Source organism: Diaphorina citri, unplaced genomic scaffold (genome assembly GCF_000475195.1).
Source record: "Diaphorina citri unplaced genomic scaffold, Diaci psyllid genome assembly version 1.1 scaffold449, whole genome shotgun sequence".
In the NCBI taxonomy this organism is placed as follows: Eukaryota; Metazoa; Arthropoda; class Insecta; order Hemiptera; family Psyllidae; genus Diaphorina; species Diaphorina citri.
Window position 1 is genome coordinate 148,338 of NW_007377884.1, and position 19,935 is coordinate 168,272.

The 19,935-nt window shown below is 32.6% G+C and overlaps 1 long non-coding RNA gene across 1 annotated transcript; it reads left to right on the plus strand.

Annotated features, from left to right (window-relative positions):
- The first annotated feature begins 12,333 nt into the window (after window positions 1-12,333).
- On the plus strand, window positions 12,334-14,673 carry LOC113467304. Its single transcript, XR_003391437.1, has 2 exons — window positions 12,334-12,887; window positions 14,084-14,673. It is a non-coding gene; the product is annotated as an uncharacterized LOC113467304 (long non-coding RNA).
- Window positions 14,674-19,935: the final 5,262 nt, after the last annotated feature.

The following is a 19,935-nucleotide window of genomic DNA, read 5'->3' on the forward strand; positions in this document are numbered from 1 at the left end:
ACTCGACAAACATTACATTGACAAGCAGTAAAAATACATGCAGTTGCACTAGAGCAGTAAAACATCTGCAAAATCATGCTTGAATAACTGGCTGCTCCAATTTTGAAGACTGAGTTGTATTTGCAACATTGAAAGACCAAGTATGTAGCCATCTAGTGTTCTATTGCAATATTTTACCTAGGTACTAGGTACGTACCTAAAAAAAGTACCAATTTGTTTAGGTTAGGCTGATTCTATTTTATTATGGCACTACCAACTACCAGGACTGGAGCAGTCAAAACCCAGTCTCCATATTACGAATCCAACAATTAATACTTAACTACCTTGGGATTAGGACTCTCAACAGTAGTTTTTTTCGGAGGGTCGCTGCTGGGGATTCAACCTTCTCGCGTCTCTTCAGGCTGATTCTATTTTATTATGGCACTACCAACTACCAGGACTGGAGCAGTCAAATCCCAATCTCCAGATTACGAATCCAACAAGTAATACTTAACTACCTTGGGATTAGGACTCTCAACAGTAGTTTTTTTCGGAGGGTCGCTGCTGGGGATTCAACCTTCTCGCGTCTCTTCGAGTGTCCTCACAAGGCTGAGTGCCCACCGATTTAGCGAGCAGCATGTGAAAAGGTCCCCCGTCCAGATATTAACAATACACAATGTTGTTTTCAGAGGGCATTTAGGTTCGTCGTTAGCATCTTCTGAACAGGCATCATTGATTAAAAGAGGTCTTCCCATTTTATAGTCACACTTTACTACTGCAGATTCCCCTCTGATCTCCAGAATAGTCCAATGTTGGAGAGTTTCCACTATAGTTGCATTCAAGAGGGAAGGCGAATTGCCATAATTCACAAAACTAGTTTTTAATGATCGACCAAACGGCAAAACTGGAACTGGTACTCGTAAGTCCTAGTCCCGGAACCTATCTGTGGACAGACTCGTGGCTCTGGCTTTCCACTCTGTAGGGCCACTTCATCAATGAGGACAGTGAGGTCTTGACTGTAAGTAAAATGTTAGATTTGGGAAGATTTAAAATTATTAGCTAACGTTATATCACCAGTAAATCATTTTCTATTAGAACACCCTTAGCCTTCACAACCATCAGAGTAGCTACTTATAGACAATAGTTGAAGAGAACCTCCAGGTCTCCCTACATTCATTCCTACATAGTTTGGTCTTCAATTTCCATACACAAATTTCGCCCATCAAGAACAGAGGCAGACATTGGAGTGATCACATTACCCATCCAATATTGGGAATCACTGAAGTACAACAACGAGGTCAATGGCCTGGGATACTTGCGAAAATTTCTCGTCACAAAATCACATTACCCATCCAATATTGGGAATCACTGAAGTACAACAACGAGGTCAATGGCCTGGGATACTTGCGAAAATTTCTCGTCACAACTGCGCCACTGATGGATAGATGCGCCAAGGCAATGCGCAATGGAATCCCCGACCTACCTCAACACAGAAATGTTTGTCGGAGGTCAGTGGCACTACACTCGTCTCCTTCAGGTCAGGTTTTAAAAAAACTCAAATTTTCTGCACTTTTTAAAAAATAAAAATATTTTTTCAATTTTTTTTTTTTTTTTTCATAATCAGTTCTATCATAAAAATAACCTTGAAAAACTGGACAGGAAAGCTCAGAAAAATCAGCAAAAGCTGGTGCCAATTTTTTCTTTTTTAGACCTTTTTTCAGTTCTAAACGCGAAAATGCTGAAAAGTTGTAACGGTTTTTTGCCTTCGAAAGTCATACCTCACTTAGCGATCTTTTTGTTTCGAAGTTCATTGAAGAAGACAATTCCTAAAAGCAGGAAAAGCTGATCCAGGCTGAACTAATAGATTTCCTTTTGATTTTTTACTTTTTTTGGTGATAGCTTTACTTTGAAAGTTCCGTAAGTACTTCATTACCCTAAGAGTATTGCCCTAAGTAAGTACCTATTCATTGTAGGTACCTACTCTCAAACATTTTTCAAGTCGTTCTGCTTTTCTTTGTTCAAGTTAAATTTTAATATCTTGCCCAATATTATAATTAGTTCATTCAGATAGCTTAATAATTCATTTATTTCCTCATGAACTTAATATTCACGTATTTTTTCCTCCTTCGAAACCTCAAGTAACAAGATGTTCGGGTAGTCCTACATGTTTCATTCGCTTTGGAAAGCAGGTCCATTGTACTTATTGACTAGAATTTTAAAACATTTTCTTCCTCAAACTCTAAAAAGATCATTTTTAATTTTATAAAATAATATTTTAATTTTTCAAGTGTCAATTTATAATGGAGAAACGTTTCATTTTCAACATCACATTTGAAATTCCCTGCTGACCTGTGCCTGGTTTGTTTCGCAAGAAGTTATTCGTTGAGATAGGTAAGTCATATACAATTCTTTTATATCTCTCGTGCTTTGGGTTCAGTGACCTTATTTTTAACCCTTTCATGTCAGGTGGATTTATTCTGTGTTCACGTTGGGCCTCTTTGGGGAAAAATCTTTTATTTTTGAAAATGAAAGGCCTAAGGAAAATGATTTTTATTCCATTTGCCTTAAGAAAAATGACATGAAAAAAGTATTGAAAGAAAGAAGCGGAAAAAAAGATCCAAGATAAAAAGATGCTAAAATAAGCAAGCTGAAAATTACCTTATCTTTCCATGTTTAAGTTCTATAGTTCTATAGGACTGTTTTCTATTCTATCTATTTCTATTCTATCATTAAAACAGTTCTATAGTTCTATAAGTTTAAGTTCTATAGGAGTAGTCTCATGAAATTCGTACTCTTAAAGAACTTGCATTGAGTATAGCATGTATTTGGATGGCAGTCTGACCACGTTAATAAGTTGAGCAAGCTCAGGTAAAGTACCCACGTTTATGTAACTTCACAGATATGGAGAAAATTATTCAAACCTGTTCATGGTTCGTATAAGTGTGTTGTGCATGGAATAGGCAAACTTCTGAGGAAAATGAGTAGGTATCTAGGAATATAATCATTATTGAGGTACTTTGAACCGGAGAAAAAAATCCTTGTTCCTTATTCCCAAGGAAAATTATCACCTATTAAGGCAAAAAAAAAAACTTAGTTTCATTTTAGATATGGGATCTGAGTTTCAGATTGTGTATCACAAAGTTTTTTTTTTCTTTTTTTTAATGTTGAAAATTTATTGGATGTGCCAAAATATCCATTTTCTCCAATTCATGAGACGAGATCGAGGAAAATAATATTAGTTTTTAGTGGATGTGCTAAAATTACATGCAAATAATTATTTTTGTCTAGCAGGTACTTATAGGTATTTATTTTATTTTTTTATTTATTTTTTAGGTAGGTACGTATCTAATACATTATAATGTTTTTAAAAAGAGTTAAATATTCGGAAAAAAGGGTTCTTCCCAACTTCCTATGTTGGAAAGACCCCTCCAAGTTCTCATTCAGATGAACAAGTTTTTCATTGGTGTTGTTGAGAAAATAATAATATAATCCCTTTTCATTTGACCCCCCTTCGTAAAAGAGGTGGATTATTGAGAACTAACCTACCCTAATATTTGTGTTGGTTTTTTCCCTTTTCGTGATGCAATTATATGCAAGTAAATGCGTAAATGTTCGACATATTTTTCTTTCTTTCTTCTTCTTCTTTTATGTTGAAATTTCCGTGTTGGTGTGGCGGAAAAGAAAAAGGTTAACGGTTTTCTTTTTAAAGCCTTCGCTGTTATTTATTTATTATCATTATTATTATTTTTTTCCTTTTAGGCGCTTTAACTATGTGTTACAACATGTCGTTCGCGCCGAAATATTGAAACGAGTATAAGGGCCTGGCCACATACCGATTAAGAATATCAAATTAGTTAAGAATTTCATTTTTAAAGAGGCAAATTAAATTTAATTTATAAATTTTCAAGAAAAATTTGGGTCTTTTTAAGAGAAAATTCCCTAGCTTTCACTCTTAAAAAACTGCTGGAAAAGGTTTCCGAAAAAATTAAGTAATTTTGTAAAATACATGTTGTAGGTACCTACCTATATTTTCAGGTACCTTTCATTTAATTACACTCCAAAATGACACAAAAAAAACTAGGAAGTTGAACAGTCAACGGGCTTATGGGGAGCAAAGAGGTGTTAGGTCTTGCAGTCCAACTCACAAAATATTTTGTTTACCCTCTGACTTCCAAGTAGAAAATGGACCAATTGTAATTCATGCAATGTTCTTTTCTGGGTAAAACAATTTACCAATATTCTAACTTTTGACTTTTCTCCATTTTTTCCAGGATTCTTGGAGAGGAGCTTTCCCTGGGATCTTCAGAGCTGTCCCCCTGGAGACCTGATGGTAAGTTGATTTTTGCTTTCCATGTTTTCAAAACACTTTTCTCCATTTTTTCCAGGATACTTGGAGAGGAGCTTTCCCTGGGATCTTCAGAGCTGTCCCCCTGGAGACCTGATGGTAAGTTGATTTTTGCTTTCCATGTTTTCAAAATTTTCAAATGCTTCTCATTGAAACAAATACCTAGGTACCTCGTCACAGTGATGGTTCTATAAAACTCAAATTTTGGAGAGGTTTTCCTCTCATTTTCTTGGTATTTGTTGAACTGTCACTGTCTTGATTTCTTTCTCAAAAAATCTTGAATTTTCAAGTCGATTATGTGACTCGTAACCAAATGAATTTCAGTTTTCAAAGTGACAGAGAATGAGAAAGACTCAGTTAAAATGATTGGCACTTGAAAATAACAAAATATTTTAATTTATTAGACTAATCTTTTTAATAAGATATTTCATAAGGAATAAAATTTCTCACAGTACCATTAGGTATTATAAGAAACAGGAAATTCTCATTTTGTAGGCATGTCTTTAGATTTGGGAAATTCGTAATAATGGGTATTGAAAAAATCAGAAATGTCCTTCTTTTCCGCGTCCTTCTTTTTTTGCTCCTTCCAATTCTTCCAAAAGTCCTAGAATATTTGAGGGAAAGGTTAGCAAACAAAGTAGGTAGGTAATAAAAATTAGAAATCATATAGGTAATAAATTTCTGTTGAGTCGAAGAATAGACCCTTCGCTCCACACAACACTGACTAGCAAATTGGTGTGCCATATTTTCAAAAGTTAAAAAGTAGGTGCATATCCGTAGGTATCAAAAAAATTGCATGAACCAAGGCTATTAGTACAATTTTAGTAATTTATTACTCTAAAATAAGTCAAAATCCTTTTATTTTAAGAATATAAAATGCATGTCTGAATGGCCTTGAATTTCTAACCAAGTCATGGATGAAAAGTAACAAAGTGACCTTTGATTTGCCTCTTGCCAGGAGAATTTTTGGGAAAAAAAGAAAAAAAAATGGTTTGACCTCCAGTAAAATGACATGAGCAAGAAATTTGAATTTGTTCAAAGATTTTGAGACATTGTTTCTTAATTACTTCTCGACTTCTTGTAGGTATTTATCTTTAATCTGGTTTTGTCCGAGCACTTTTGTAACCATTACCATCTTACGTTGTTATTATCCAATAGACTCTGGTAGGATTTGTTTTACCCAGCTAGAAAGAGGCCATGAGATATTCCCTGTATGGCACATTGCATATGTTGCCTCTTGCCAACAGAGCATATTTTAACCCAATGAAAATGCATGAAATCAGACTGGAAGTATGTATGACTCATTTGGAATTCGAACTCTGATTAGAGAAAAAAAAAGTAAAAATCCAATAGACTCTGGTAGGATTTGTTTTACCCAGCTAGAAAGAGGCCATGAGATATTCCCTGTATGGCACATTGCATATGTTGATTATTATTATTACCAAAATTTATCTATACTGCCAGCATAAGACAGAAAAGTCACTTTATTCTAGCAGTCTAAACAAGCTCTAATTTGACTATAGAAATAGAAAAACACCTGAGCATAGGTTACAGATATTTTGCTATCTCCACTAAAATTGTCATTTTGGCATCTCCACTAACTCAACATCGTTAATTTTAATTCAGTGTGTATCTAATTTGGACAACTATCTTCTGACTAACCTGTCTTTAAATTTCATCTCACTTTCGCAACCATTAGTGTTCCCTTTTGTTGAACAGAGGTCCTTTTCCTCAGTTGAGAAGAGTTTATCTTTTCTTTGTTCTTCCTAGCTCATGTTTTTATTTAGGTATTCTTGAAAAAAATATGTAACTAGATAGGTACCTAGTTTTTAGTCCGTCCTTCCTTTATTATTACTAATAATAAAAGGTATAGTGGACGGACTATTGTATTCGCTTCGGTGTCTGTCTGTAAGTGATTGATATATAACTAGAATATATTTGTTTACTATGAAAATACAAAATGGTAGTTCATCCCACCAATCAGGAAGTTAACGCATTCCTTAAGTACAACACCCTTTAATTTTACTTTGGTTTCCGAGATCAGAGTACCATCATTCTCTTAAATCATTTTAAAGGTCATAATTTAAACCATTTTAGAGGTATTTTTGTTTTGTTAGTTTTTTTTATTTTAAATAAAAGAAATCCTTTTAATAAGTGAATTAATCTTTAAAGTTAGTTTTAAATAAAACGTGATCAAACGACCTTCTAGTTCAAAATCATGGTGAGTTTATGATTAATATTCTAGAAGGCATGCTTCCTGGTTCAACCAAGGTTTCCTTGAGTCTCTTTTAAAATGCTCTTGTGAAATTCTCTTTTAAATTTTATCTACTGAACCAAAAGCTCTTAGTTCTTCTAAATCTATTTCATTCTAAAGATTCCTAAGATTCAGGGTTTAGTGAAGCAAGAGCTGATCATTGATAAGTTAAATACAGAATCTAAAAAAAGAGAAAGGAGAGGGAAAGAAAAAGATATCTAAATCTTGAAAAGGATTTTAAGTACATAGCCAAAGGAATCACCAACACCAACTTTGACCAAAGATTCTCCATAGGTAACAGGCATGACTCACAAAGGAATGTTCAAGGTCAATGAATATTCAATGTTCTTGAAATCCACTCCAAGAAAATTTAATATTTTCATAAATTTAATTGTTAAATTTACTAGGTTGAAAATGCACATCTTCATTAGAGAAAACAATTATTTGTCCTCTAATGGACAAAGATTTTTCTTCTAAAATCTGTGTCCTGATATCTTTTTTTTGTCTTTGAATCATGTGCATCACATATTTGTCTGCTGCTGGATCATGTTTTCTTCTCTATTCTTACATTGAAATCTACCCTGTGATTGTTTCAGGATGTTGTTGGACAGTTATTATCTATGTCTTCTTCATCATTTCTTCAGGTTGGACCAAGGTCTTTTCTTCATTCTCCTATTGCACCATGGACTCCCTCTTCACCATGGAAAGCTGGATAATCCTTAACTATTGACTGCTGCGCCAAAGTCTTCTTCATTCTTCCATAGCTATATTTTCTGTAATTGTTAGTTACTCCATCATGGACAGTCGACCAATCATCAAAATGTTCATTGCTGGACCAAGGTAGACTCTTTAATCTTCAATAGAAAAATCATTAACTTTCCACTATTGACAAAAGTGTTCTCTTCTTGATTCTTCTATTGAAATTTGTCCTGTAAATTCGTTGAAATGGTGCATTCTTCAGAGGTTTTCTTGAGTTTTGTCCTGTTATTTGACACAACTAAAGGATTGTTAACTTTTCAAGTGTAACCTATTTTATTCCAATCTTGGTGATTTCTAATTTTCAGTGACATTCTTGTTAAAAAATAGTTGACTTGTGTATAGTCTAGTGTGCTAGTGGAAACTTCCCATTTTTTTCATGTTACAATTGTCAGTGATGATGGTCTTCAAACTTTATTTGCTTTGTTTATCAACTTGCTAGCTGCCCAAAAAGATTAAACTAAACTTACAATTTCTAGAATGTTCTTCTCTTCTATGAATTGAAAGGTCAAATATCAGTTATCAAGAGAAAGTTGAGTGAAAGTTGGAGCAAACAAAAAGTTAAAAATATGTTTGACTCATGAAATAAGAGAAAGAAAAATCATAAAGATTTAGACTCTTATTTGTGGGTTAGGATTGAAAGTAGTACAGTTGACAAAATTGAAGTTCATAAAATGTCCACATAATTATGTAGGTAGGTTAAATTAAATTATACTGAAAATTCTATTCAGAGAGAAACAACCAATAAAATTTATTGATGAGCTGCCCAAAGTTTGTGATGCCATATGCACAATTTATAGAACATTATTCCTGAGAAAACCTCTAGTCCAAATTTACAAAGGTATCTTAGCAAAGAGGTGTTAGGTCTTGAATAGAATAGAATTTGTTTACCCTCTGACTTCCAAGTAGAAAATGGACCAATTGTAATTCATGCAATGTTCTTTTCTGGGTAAAACAATTTACCAATATTATGCCAACAGTTTAAACAGGCCTCATTTATTTACATCAAACATAAATACATACATAGGTTTAACAATGAAAAGGATGGAGAAAACTTTAAATATAAAAAGGTATGTCACTGTAACAGGTGAATACGAAAATTAGTGGATGTGCCAACAGAACCTGTATACGAAAAATGGTGGATGTGCCAAAAAATCATGCGAATTCCGATCAATATTAGGACTTAGTAGGTAGGTGCTGTAATCTTTGATCAACAGATAACTATGTACTTGAGATCAAGCAAGAGAATCAATTCTAAGCAATAGAATCAATTACAATTGTAAGTTTTTCTACTGCATTTAAAATGAAAAAAAAAAAAAAAAAAAAAAAAAAAAAAAAATATCAATATCTTTCCTTTCTTTCCAAATTGCGATCACCCGTAGTTATACCAACTTAAGTTTCTCGTTTGGTCCATACCATGAGGCTATTTCACAAAATTTGCTCTTTAGGTCATTCTAAGTAGATAAGGGACAAAGGTACCATCAATGTGGGGCACTCATCAATGTGCTTTGCCACCAAACCAGTTCAAGCTTTCAGACTGAAAACTTGCTGTCCAACCTGACCGCACAGATCAAGCTCAGCAGGTTATAAAACGCTGAAAGATTTTCTTTCGCGCTGAAAATGGTGAAAGATAAGCACAAGATAATTGTGCGTTACAGTTGTTTTCAATCATCTCCTGTAACCGCCAAGTGCAAAAACCAAGCGATCTATCTGACTAATTAGCAGCTATACTCATAATAAAGGGCTAAATGAACATCTCAGGCAAAAAATAGTACACTCAAACTCCGCAAAACTGAACACGAAAGAGCGCCCCTGTCGCGCCACTCATATTGTAATTTTTATACTTACTTTATTATTGTATAGTATAGGAGTACAGACATATTATTTTTTTGCAAACAATGTTTTGCGAATATTTCATGGAGTGCATATTAGTGTTAGTTTACATTTACTCTGAGTTGTATTATCATAAACTGTCCGTCTGTCTGCTCACTAAATCATTTCAGTACAATGTAAAAAAATACGTATGCTCATTATTTGAATACTTCTCAAGATATTATGTAACTTATAACCTGATTTATTTTCTCTAAATATTAATTAATTAAAAATATTAAAAAAAAAAAATTTCAGTTCTATATGATTTTTCATATTAATTATGGTATAATTTATAATTAATAATATCTTGATGAATACTCATGGTCAACTTTTCTTTCATAAATTAGAAACTAAATAATAATAATTATATATAAATAAAATGAAGAGTCCATCTTAAATTCAAATTAAACTGTTTCAAAGCAAATAACGTGTTACCAACTCAAATAAAAACAGAACGTTTTTAAAATCAATGTTAAAATTATTTGGTTAATAAAGGACTTTTGTGGTTAATTATATCCTGGACTATCTTTATGGATCCTTTTAGTAATTTAGTTGGTGTTTAATGATTTTATTATTTATCCATGATCTACGGTAGTTCATTTTTAAATTATCATTTCGACTGGTTTCTGAGTAGGTATCAGCAGTCAACGGTTCATTTTCTTTAAATTGGTGCCTGCTTCGCTGGATTCTGCCTACAATGTGTCTATCACAAGGAAAAGTTACAAGTACCAGAAGAAATTCTTCAAAAGTTACTTCTTTCAACCAAGCTTTCCAAGCGAATTATATTCAGTGGGTTGAGCCCAAACCAACATGTCAGAGCGTTGTAGAATCTAAATTTAGATGAATGGGTAAAACAATTTTTAGCGTGATATCTTTTCAAATTTCACATCTGTACGAGACAAATTTCTCTACAGAGGGCTTGTTTGTACATTGAGTCCAAATTGTTGCTCCGCCTATCAGTCTCGTTTCATGATTTCACTCAGGATTTTGAAATAATTCAGTTTCTGTGTACGAGGAGAGTTTTTAAGTTCCATATTCATATAACTTTGTACCCATAAGGTGAGCTAAAATCCAAGACTTGATTTAATAGCCAAAGTTCACATTATTGTGAGTTAGGCCACACATACGTTCCGGCCATAAATGGGCCAATTCAAAATAATTAACAATCCATCACTTTATATTAGGTCAGAATAACCTGACTTCCTACTTACCTTCTTGAAATGAACCTGCCTGGATTCGTTACCTATAGCTAAATGGCTTTCTTCAAACCATATAGACTCAGCAAAACACGAAACAGATAATATACCTACTCATTTTGGTTCTAAGAACTCTAAAAAATATATTCTTTGAAAAGAAAAAAAGGTAATTTTGACATCTCCACTAATTTCAATATTCTAGCAATCATCATTGTTAGAGCTCCTATGGTGGATCTAGGAAAAGCGTGATCAAAATGGAGGTTTCCTTGAAAATATCTGATGATTATAGAATTTTAGGCATTATGCGTGAAAGGGATGGAAAGGCAAAGGAAAAGATGAGGCATGAAATTTTCCTCTTTCTTGTTGTGAAAAGATTCAACCATCAAGTTATCTTGTGAAGGCTTCTCGATTTTCTCTAAACTATTACAGCAAGTAGGTACTGTCCTCTTTTGGTACATTCTTTGGTCTTAATAATTGTCAGTTTCTCTAATGTCCACTCTTAATGAAGTAGTCAGTTTACGTTCCATCCCCTCCCCTCTCTGTGAATTTGGATAGCGTCAGTCTACTTGCCAAGTTTGCAATTCGGAGAATTTTTGGGGGAAAAAAATGGTTTGACCTCCAGTAAAATGACATGAGCAAGAAATTTGAATTTGTTCAAAGATTTTGAGACATTGTTTCTTAATTACTTCTCGACTTCTTGTAGGTATTTATCTTTAATCTGGTTTTGTCCGAGCACTTTTGTAACCATTACCATCTTACGTTGTTATTATTATTACCAAAATCAAAATGTATCTATACTGCCAGCATAGGACAGAAAAGTCACTTTATTCTAGCAGTCTAAACAAGCTCTAGTTTGACTATAGAAATAGAAAAACACCTGAGCATAGGTTACAGATATTGTGCTATCTCCACTAAAATTGTCATTTTGGCATCTCCACTAACTCAACATCATTAATTTTAATTCAGTGTGTATCTAATTTGGAAAACTATCTTCTGACTAACCTGTCTTTAAATTTCATCTCACTTTCGCAACCATTAGTGTTCCCTTTTGTTGAACAGAGGTCCTTTTCCTTCCTTCGGGAGTTTTCACAACTTCGTCCTTACATCTTGTGTTTGGTCATATTCTTGGTTTTCGTTTCTGGAACACCATGTTCTGTGCAGAGTAGTAATAGGTATTAATAACAGAGTTTAAAACTGAAAATAAATAAATCTTTTTAAAAAATGTAAAAAAATAAATAATAATAAAAAAATAATAATAAATAAAAAAAAACTGGAAGAATCTTAATTAACTTTAATAGGTCTTGCTCTTCAATTGAACAATAGATATAATTATTACTTATTATGGGTAGCAACTGCTTACTACCTAAAGCATAAAAAAAGTAAAATTTGTTCTTTATTTCAAGAAATAATTTTAAAAAGTAAACGTGAAATACCTATTGTATTTTTAAAGAGACGATTACCAGATGAGTATTATTAACGTTTTTGGATCGATGGTTCTAATAAGGCCAAAGAAAAGGAAAAACATACAAAGGAAAATAAGAAACACAACAAAATAAATGTACCTAGAGGGTAATTTTTTTCCAAGAAAACAAGGTACCCTAAACAATATTTTTCAATAACCCTTATCTCATATAAAAGACAGTACTTGATACCTCGAAAGACTCAAATTTGGAGCTCAAGAACATTGCATTGAATTGAATAATATTTACCAGGAATACTTATGCAAAAGATGTACGAGTTCCAAGGAATTTCAAATCCAGATCGCAGAAAAACGAAGAAGCCAGAAGAAAATCTTGAAATGGATACCTACCTAACCCAAGAGTGAGAATATTCAATACACAACGATGCACATTTGATTCGACCATCTCCAAACAATATTGTCAAGTTTATTCAAACTTGCATGACTATTCAGGCCAAGAAAAAATTAACCCAAGAGTGAGAATATTGAACACACAACGATGCACATTTGATTCGACCATCTCCAAACAATATTGTCAAGTTTATTCAAACTTGCATGACTATTCAGGCCAAGAAAAAATTCAAAAGCATAACGAGGGCAATGGAATATTTGGAAAGCAAGGATAAAGGTTATTGGTAAAGAAGGAACTGAATTCGTAAGTACAAAGCTACTGGGGTAAGTAAAGGACACTATGGGTGGTAAGTGACCAGTTCTAAGATAAGTTTAAATCGGGAACAACGTCAGAATTGAAAGCTGTACAGAATTTCCATATTTCAAATGAACTGTTTTTAAATCGTGATATGAATTTCATGATCAAAGTTATCTCTTATAATATTGCACATAAAGCGCATACATATCCAGTTTGGGAATCACTTGTTTCATGATTTAAAATCCTCTGTATAATGCATCTGATTCGTGAACGGAAAGGTTGGGTTCAAAATAGAAAGTCTTGCATCTAGAACCCATCCTTTCAACCTAAAGCAGCCATTATATTTTTTCTAAACATTTCTATTGGAGAGGGTATGGGTCTATAGAAGTTGAGAAGAGTTTATCTTTTCTTTATTCTTCCTAGCTCATGTTTTTATTTATTCTTGAAAAAAATATGTAACTACCTAGATAGTTTTTTTTTCTCTTAAATTTATTTATTTCGAAAATTTATTATTAAACAAATAAATTTTCCATATTTAATATTTTTGCCCATTTTCATCAAAATCGCTAACCACTGGACCATTGAGATTCGTAATATCTCTACATCTAGGTATTTTGATATTAATAAATCTCTGTATTAAAAAGATATATTTAGTAAGCTAGTGGTTCCGTAAAACGTAGAAATCACTCAGAATAAAAGCCTTATGGATCCTCATAAGCCTGGTAACATCCACAATCTACTGAACAAATGCCCTTTGAATATTGAACATGCATACCTTTTAAAATGATTTATAAAAAATCGGAAGGATCACCTAAAAATGAAGATCAGACTACCTAGATAGATATATCCTTACCAGTGATCTTACCACTGAGAGTTAACAACTTAACACAGAGAACACAGTGCCAAGGGTTTTGTTTGACGTCAACCATTTGATTTACACAGGCCACTATTTCTTACAATCTGGATTAACTGAAAACTCTGTGTGGTAAGATCAGGCAATAGAACAGTAGTTATTTTTATTTTATTTATTTATTTATTTATTTAATATACCTTATTTATACTGTCAGCTAAGACTAAAAAAAAAAACCGGAAGAATCATTTACACACCTAAAAATGAAGATCAGATTACCTAGGTAGATATATCCTTACCAGTGATCTTACCACTGAGAGTTAACAACTTAACACAGAAAACACAGTGTCAAGGGTTTTGTTTGACTTCACCCATTTGATTTACACAGGCCACTATTTCTTACAATCTGGATTAACTGAAAACTCTGTGTGGTAAGATCGGACAATAGAACAGTAGGTACCTATGTCACTGTAACAGGTGAATACGAAAATTAGTGGATGTGCCAACAGAACCTGTATACGAAAAATGGTGGGTGTGCCAAAAAACCATGCGAATTCCGATCAATATTAGGACTAAGTAGGTAGGTGCTGTAATCTTTGATCAACAGATAACTACTAGGGATCAAGCAATGGAATCAATTTTGAGCAATAGAATCAATTACAATTGTAAGTTTTTCTACTGCATTTAAAATGAAAAAAAAAAAAAAAAAAAAAAAAAAAAAAGGTATAACGCATCATGTATTATTATAACTTGGGACTGGACTAGCCTAGATTACAACAACAATATATTAGAAACTTCATCTTCATCTAGGTTCTACTTCTAGGTGTAGTCTCGGTTTTTTATTACTTTCCGCCATTTTGTATTTTATTCTCTGTCTTTAAAACACGAGTATTATATTTATGGTATATTTAAAAGTCAAGTCTAACCCCTGAGGCTATTAGGTTGGTACTTTGTGTATAGGGTCATGCTTAGAGCAACCTGAAACACATCACTGAATATGCTGATGATTTGACTCCCGGGTATGTAGTCTCGTGTTAACTACCTATCAGTTACACTATTTTTTGACGCTTTTCCTGTATCTGCGCCTGCGCAAACACCCAAAGTGCATTTCAACATGAGATCCGGGGAATCAGCATGATTTGCTACCTATCAATTCTCAAAACGATTTCTCAAATACATATATATTCTGTACTTGGATCTAAACACACATACTTAGTCTAATTCACGGAAATATTTAGTCTATCCACAAGCAGTCCAAGTATCTAAGTAATGAGTCTGTTCTAATTATAATCATTATCATCTAATAAAAAGTACTTAGGAAGTGGTTTATGGTTCACCCATTCCTGGAAAAGGAAATTGAAAATGATTAAATTGTCGTGCGAAACTGTTAATATATGGAAGGTTTTTCCCTCAGTAGTACAATGATGCAATATGATGCTAGCTGAAAAAAGTAATACAAAAGAACCAATTATAAAGCATACATTCAACTCGAAGTCAAATAGAAATCTCTTCATGTTAGAGACAGATGAAGGGCAGGCAAATATTTCAAAGAATATGTACCTACTAAAATCAAAGTCAGAGGAAATTAAACATATTAAATAAATAAAATAACGGAAAGTAAACATCCCAACAAGACATATATGAACCCGTTTGATAGACACATTTTCATGCGTACCCAGTATGAAACGATTCCAAGTGAAAGGTAAACTGGACAGGCCTAAAAAAACCACTGTATTAAAAAAAGAAGTTTTTATAAATTCAACAAAAGCATAGGCTCGAATTAGTATTCTCATAAAAACAGTAGGTAACTCAGACACGCCCTTCTTTTTTAAATAATCTTGAAATGTATAATGATAAAGCGAGGTATCTATCAATCTACTTGATTCCGTCCAATAGAAAACAATAACCATTTAAATTACAACATTTTTAACAAAAACCACATCTTGCCCGCTAGTCAGCTGTCAAATTGTTTTCGGAGTAATTTATTGACTCGAACTGAGAAATTCTCCTGTTAATATTATGGGTATATTAGTAGATATTATAGGTATGTATACTGAGGAATAGGATATTAAGATGTAATAGGTACAAACATATAGGAATAGTTATTAATATAGCAAACAACAGATTGTAAAAGATATGGAATAATGATAGGTCGACTTTGCCAAGTTATTCTTCATTTAGAAAAGGGAGAAAGGAATTCTCCTGTTAATATTATGGGTATATTAGTAGATATTATAGGTATGTATGTATACTGAGGAATAGGATATTAAGATGTAATAGGTACAAACATATAGGAATAGGTATTAATATAGCAAACAACAGATTGTAAAAGATATGGAATAATGATAGGTCGACTTTGCCAAGTTATTCTTCATTTAGAAAAGGGAGAAAGATGATGGGTTAAAGTTGGTTTAACGGTTCGTTAACGAGTGGGCGAAAACAGTGTGGGTGAAATTAGTAGGTAAAATGCCATTTTATAGAAAAATACCAGGTACGTAATACATTAAAATTATTGATATATTTACTGTAACTTTTAACACAATATTTATCTACAATTTACATAGTAGAATAATTGAAATATTAAAAGTACAAAGTTATACTGATTTTCCGGGTGGTCAAAAAAAAAAAAAAAAAAAAAAAAAAAAAAACAGAATAATAGCTACCTCCTTAATTTTATTTTAGAATCATGATCTTGTTTTACGTAAGGTGTCTGGAACAATGGGAAATCCTTGTACAAATAACTTTGTAACTGTACCTACATTGGATTTAATGTAAAGTTTTAAATTAAATTCAGCACCGAGGTAGGACTTTACTGTTATAACTCCTTCAATTGAATAAATAAATGTCTAAAAAAAAAATCAGCATCGAGGTGCATGAACCATTGACCCTTGGAGTAAACTCACAAGTCATACCAACATTATCAATTCACATGAGACAAAATCAATTGTCGCGCACTTAGACAATTGTCACTATTGCAAGCGAATACATTAACTTGATGTTACACAGGATATGTGTATTTTATTTAAATAAATTTAGAATAACATATCATATTTATTATACTTTGGATCTCTTTAAGTAACGTCCTAATGTCTCTGAGCCTTTAATAGTCAAATAAAATTGGTTACAAACGTTTAAAAGTTCACTTTTTCATACCTACCTACTTGTGTTCTTCTGAATTACCAATTCTGGAATATAGAACATAAAATCCTGGCCACCCAATAAGGATCTTTCAAAATAACATTTCAGTGATTTAGGTTCAATCCTGGATATGTAAATACTAAATAGGTACTCCAAAAATTAGGTCGTCTCTGAAAGAAAATTACGTTTTCCACTGATACCTATGTACCTATATGGATGCCTACTACATAATTATATTTTTTCATAATAATTAAAAAAAAAAAAACCTCCGAATACAATATCCTATAATTCATTTATTTCCTCATGAACTTAATATTCACGTATTTTTTCCTCCTTCGAAACCTCAAGTAACAAGATGTTCGGGTAGTCCTTCCTAAGGTTGGACAACCCTGGCCTAAGATAAGCATAGATCCTCGGGTTATTCAGTTTTTCCATAAATTTTGCTTAATACCTATTCATTTTTAAGTAGGTAGTGTAATAGTATGCTGGGACCGCACCTCCTCGAACAATTATAGTTTTCCATAATTTTCAATTGATTTTTCTTAAGTGGAACCTTATTGATATTGATTTATCTAGAAAACTATGACTTATAACATGGGTCCCAGACTTGGGTATCGAATTGCCAAGTCACCAAATAGTTTCTGTGGGATTTTTCAAGCTCTCAGTAATACAAGGGATTTTATAGACTCGGTAAATCCGTCCTGATTTCATCTCGACGTAGGTAACTCGGTAGGTAACTGTACTTGGTTCAAGTACCACAGATAAATCACGTATGTATTTTTGCCCAGACTGGAAACAGCTAGTCCTCAATACCTATACATACTTGAGTACCTATGTACTTGTATGTACTTTTTTTTACATTTTATGTACACAAAAATTACCGCGTATGTGACACAAAGTACACGGATATACTTATTTTGACAGATTTTTTAGATCGGCGAAGATTGTTTGTAAGGAAAACCTTAATTTTATTTATTGTTTGAAAAAGAGAAAACCCTGAATTTATTTTTTGTAAAAGATAAAACCTTAATTTATTGTTTGATGTAAAAGAGAAAAACTCTAGTTTATTTTAGTTCCAAAAATGGACTTTTGCTGCGGAAAGTTTAGAACAAGCTAATTTCAGACTTAATTAAAATATGAACACATGAAGAGCCTTAATTTCTCCTTGCCCTTCCGAAGATAGAAAAACTGGAAATCGGTCTGAATTTAAGATATTTGAGTAAAGTTGGCTGATTTAAATTATTATTAGGTACCTACTCATTTAAACGGAAAGAAAAATACCCATGTACAGAAAAACTAATAATTAAATATTACTATGTATTAATTTAAAACACTTTTTCATGTGCATTTTTTGGTTATAACATGGGTCCCAGACTTGGGTATCGAATCGCCAAGTCACCAAATAGTTTCTTTGGGATTTTTCAAGCTCTCAGTAATACAAGGGATTTTATATACTCGGTAAATCCGTCCTGATTTCATCTCGAGCTAGGTAACTCGGTAGGTAACTGTATAGTGTATACTTGGTTCAAGCACTACAGATAAATCACGTATGTATTTTTGCCCAGACTGGAAACAGCTAGTCCTTAATACCTAAACAACTATACATACTTGAGTACCTATGTACTGTGTACTCGTATGTACTTTTTTTACATTTTATGTACACAAAAATTACCGCGTATGTGACACAAAGTACACGGATATACTTATTTTGACAGATTTTTTAGATCGGGGAAGATTGTTTGTAAGGAAAACCTTAATTTTATTTATTTATTGTTTGAAAAAGAGAAAACACTGAATTTATTGTTTGTAAAAGATAAAACCTTAATTAATTGTTTGATGTAAAAGAGAAAAACTCTAATTTATTTTAGTTCCAAAAATGGACTTTTGCTGCGGAAAGTTTAGAACAAGCCAATTTCAGACTTAATTAAAATATGAACACATGAACAGCCTTAATTTCTACTTGCCCATCCGAAGATAGGAAAACCGGAAATCGGTCTGAATTTAAGATATTTGAGTAAAGTTGGCTGATTTAAATTATTATTAGGTACTCATTTTAACGGAAAGAAAAATACCCGTGTACAGAAAAACTAATAATTAAATATTATGTATTAATTTAAAACACTTTTTCATGTGCATTTTTTTGATGAACCACATTCCAATCACTGAAGAACTGATAACTGATAGTAATTGAATATTAAATACCCTAATGAGTACTATCAAGTTATCATTTATAACTAGGTTTAAAACCATCTAATATTTCCAACTCATGTGGCGTATAATGTTCTAATGTGATAATTACAGTTGTTTTTTACTTTTCTGCACATGAAAATCTTCTTTCCATGCAACCATGTTCATCCATGCTTTCAGCGTGTACTTGGTGAGATACTGATGGTCATTTGACCTAAACTAAGTACCTTGAGGTGAGAAAACCAGGTGCTATAAGAATAGATATTAAACCGCCGGATTTTATTCGGATTAATTTAACCCAAAGAGAATTCAAAGTCTCATTACTGTACGAGGAATTACGTTCATATTACCTAATTACAGACTGTTGAGATTCAGTAGAAGTATAAACGTTCAGTAAGTAGACACTAATGGTTTCAATAGCACTTTTAACAGCAATATTGATACTTTTGAGGATTACCTACCGGTTCATTTTTCGAGAAATCCTTTGATCTTTAACGAACCAATTATTTACATTTTTAAAACTGCCTCGATGTTTTGGGTAAACTACCTTATCTCGTTTACATTTTCATGATAAATTTATCCATTTTCTGCCATCAAAGTCTTCCATGAAATTTGCAAGCTTGAATTTAATTATTTACATTTTTAAAACTGCCTCGATGTTTTGGCTAAACTACCTTATCTCGTTTACATTTTCATGATAAATTTATCCATTTTCTGCCATCAAAGTCTTCCATGAAATTTGCAAGCTTGAATTTTCAGAATTGAATTTCATGTTTTTCTTACTTTTGTTTTGAGAATCATGGCGGTTCTATTGATCACATCCATTGTGTCAGTTATTCCAGGTTTTAATAGAAAAATTATTTTTAGCTAAATCCACGTTTTCTATTTTCATTATTCCAAGAAGTATTGTTTTCATGGTTCACCCACAAGTAGAAGGGAAAATAACTTCACCTAAATTTTCCGATATCAGTTCTTTTATAGACCGAAATTTTCTACAGAATCTTGCCCTCATTTATTGATAGGTAATTCATATCTACAATACATACGTATATCTTCTCTTATAAGGAGGATTTTAAACTCTACTTGCACGAGTCAGACATAGACGAACTAAATTTTCCGATATCAGTTCTTTTATAGACCGAAATTTTCTACAGAATCTTGCCCTCATTTATTCATAGGTAATTCATATCTACAATACATACGTATATCTTCTCTTATAAGGAGGATTTTAAACTCTACTTGCACGAGTC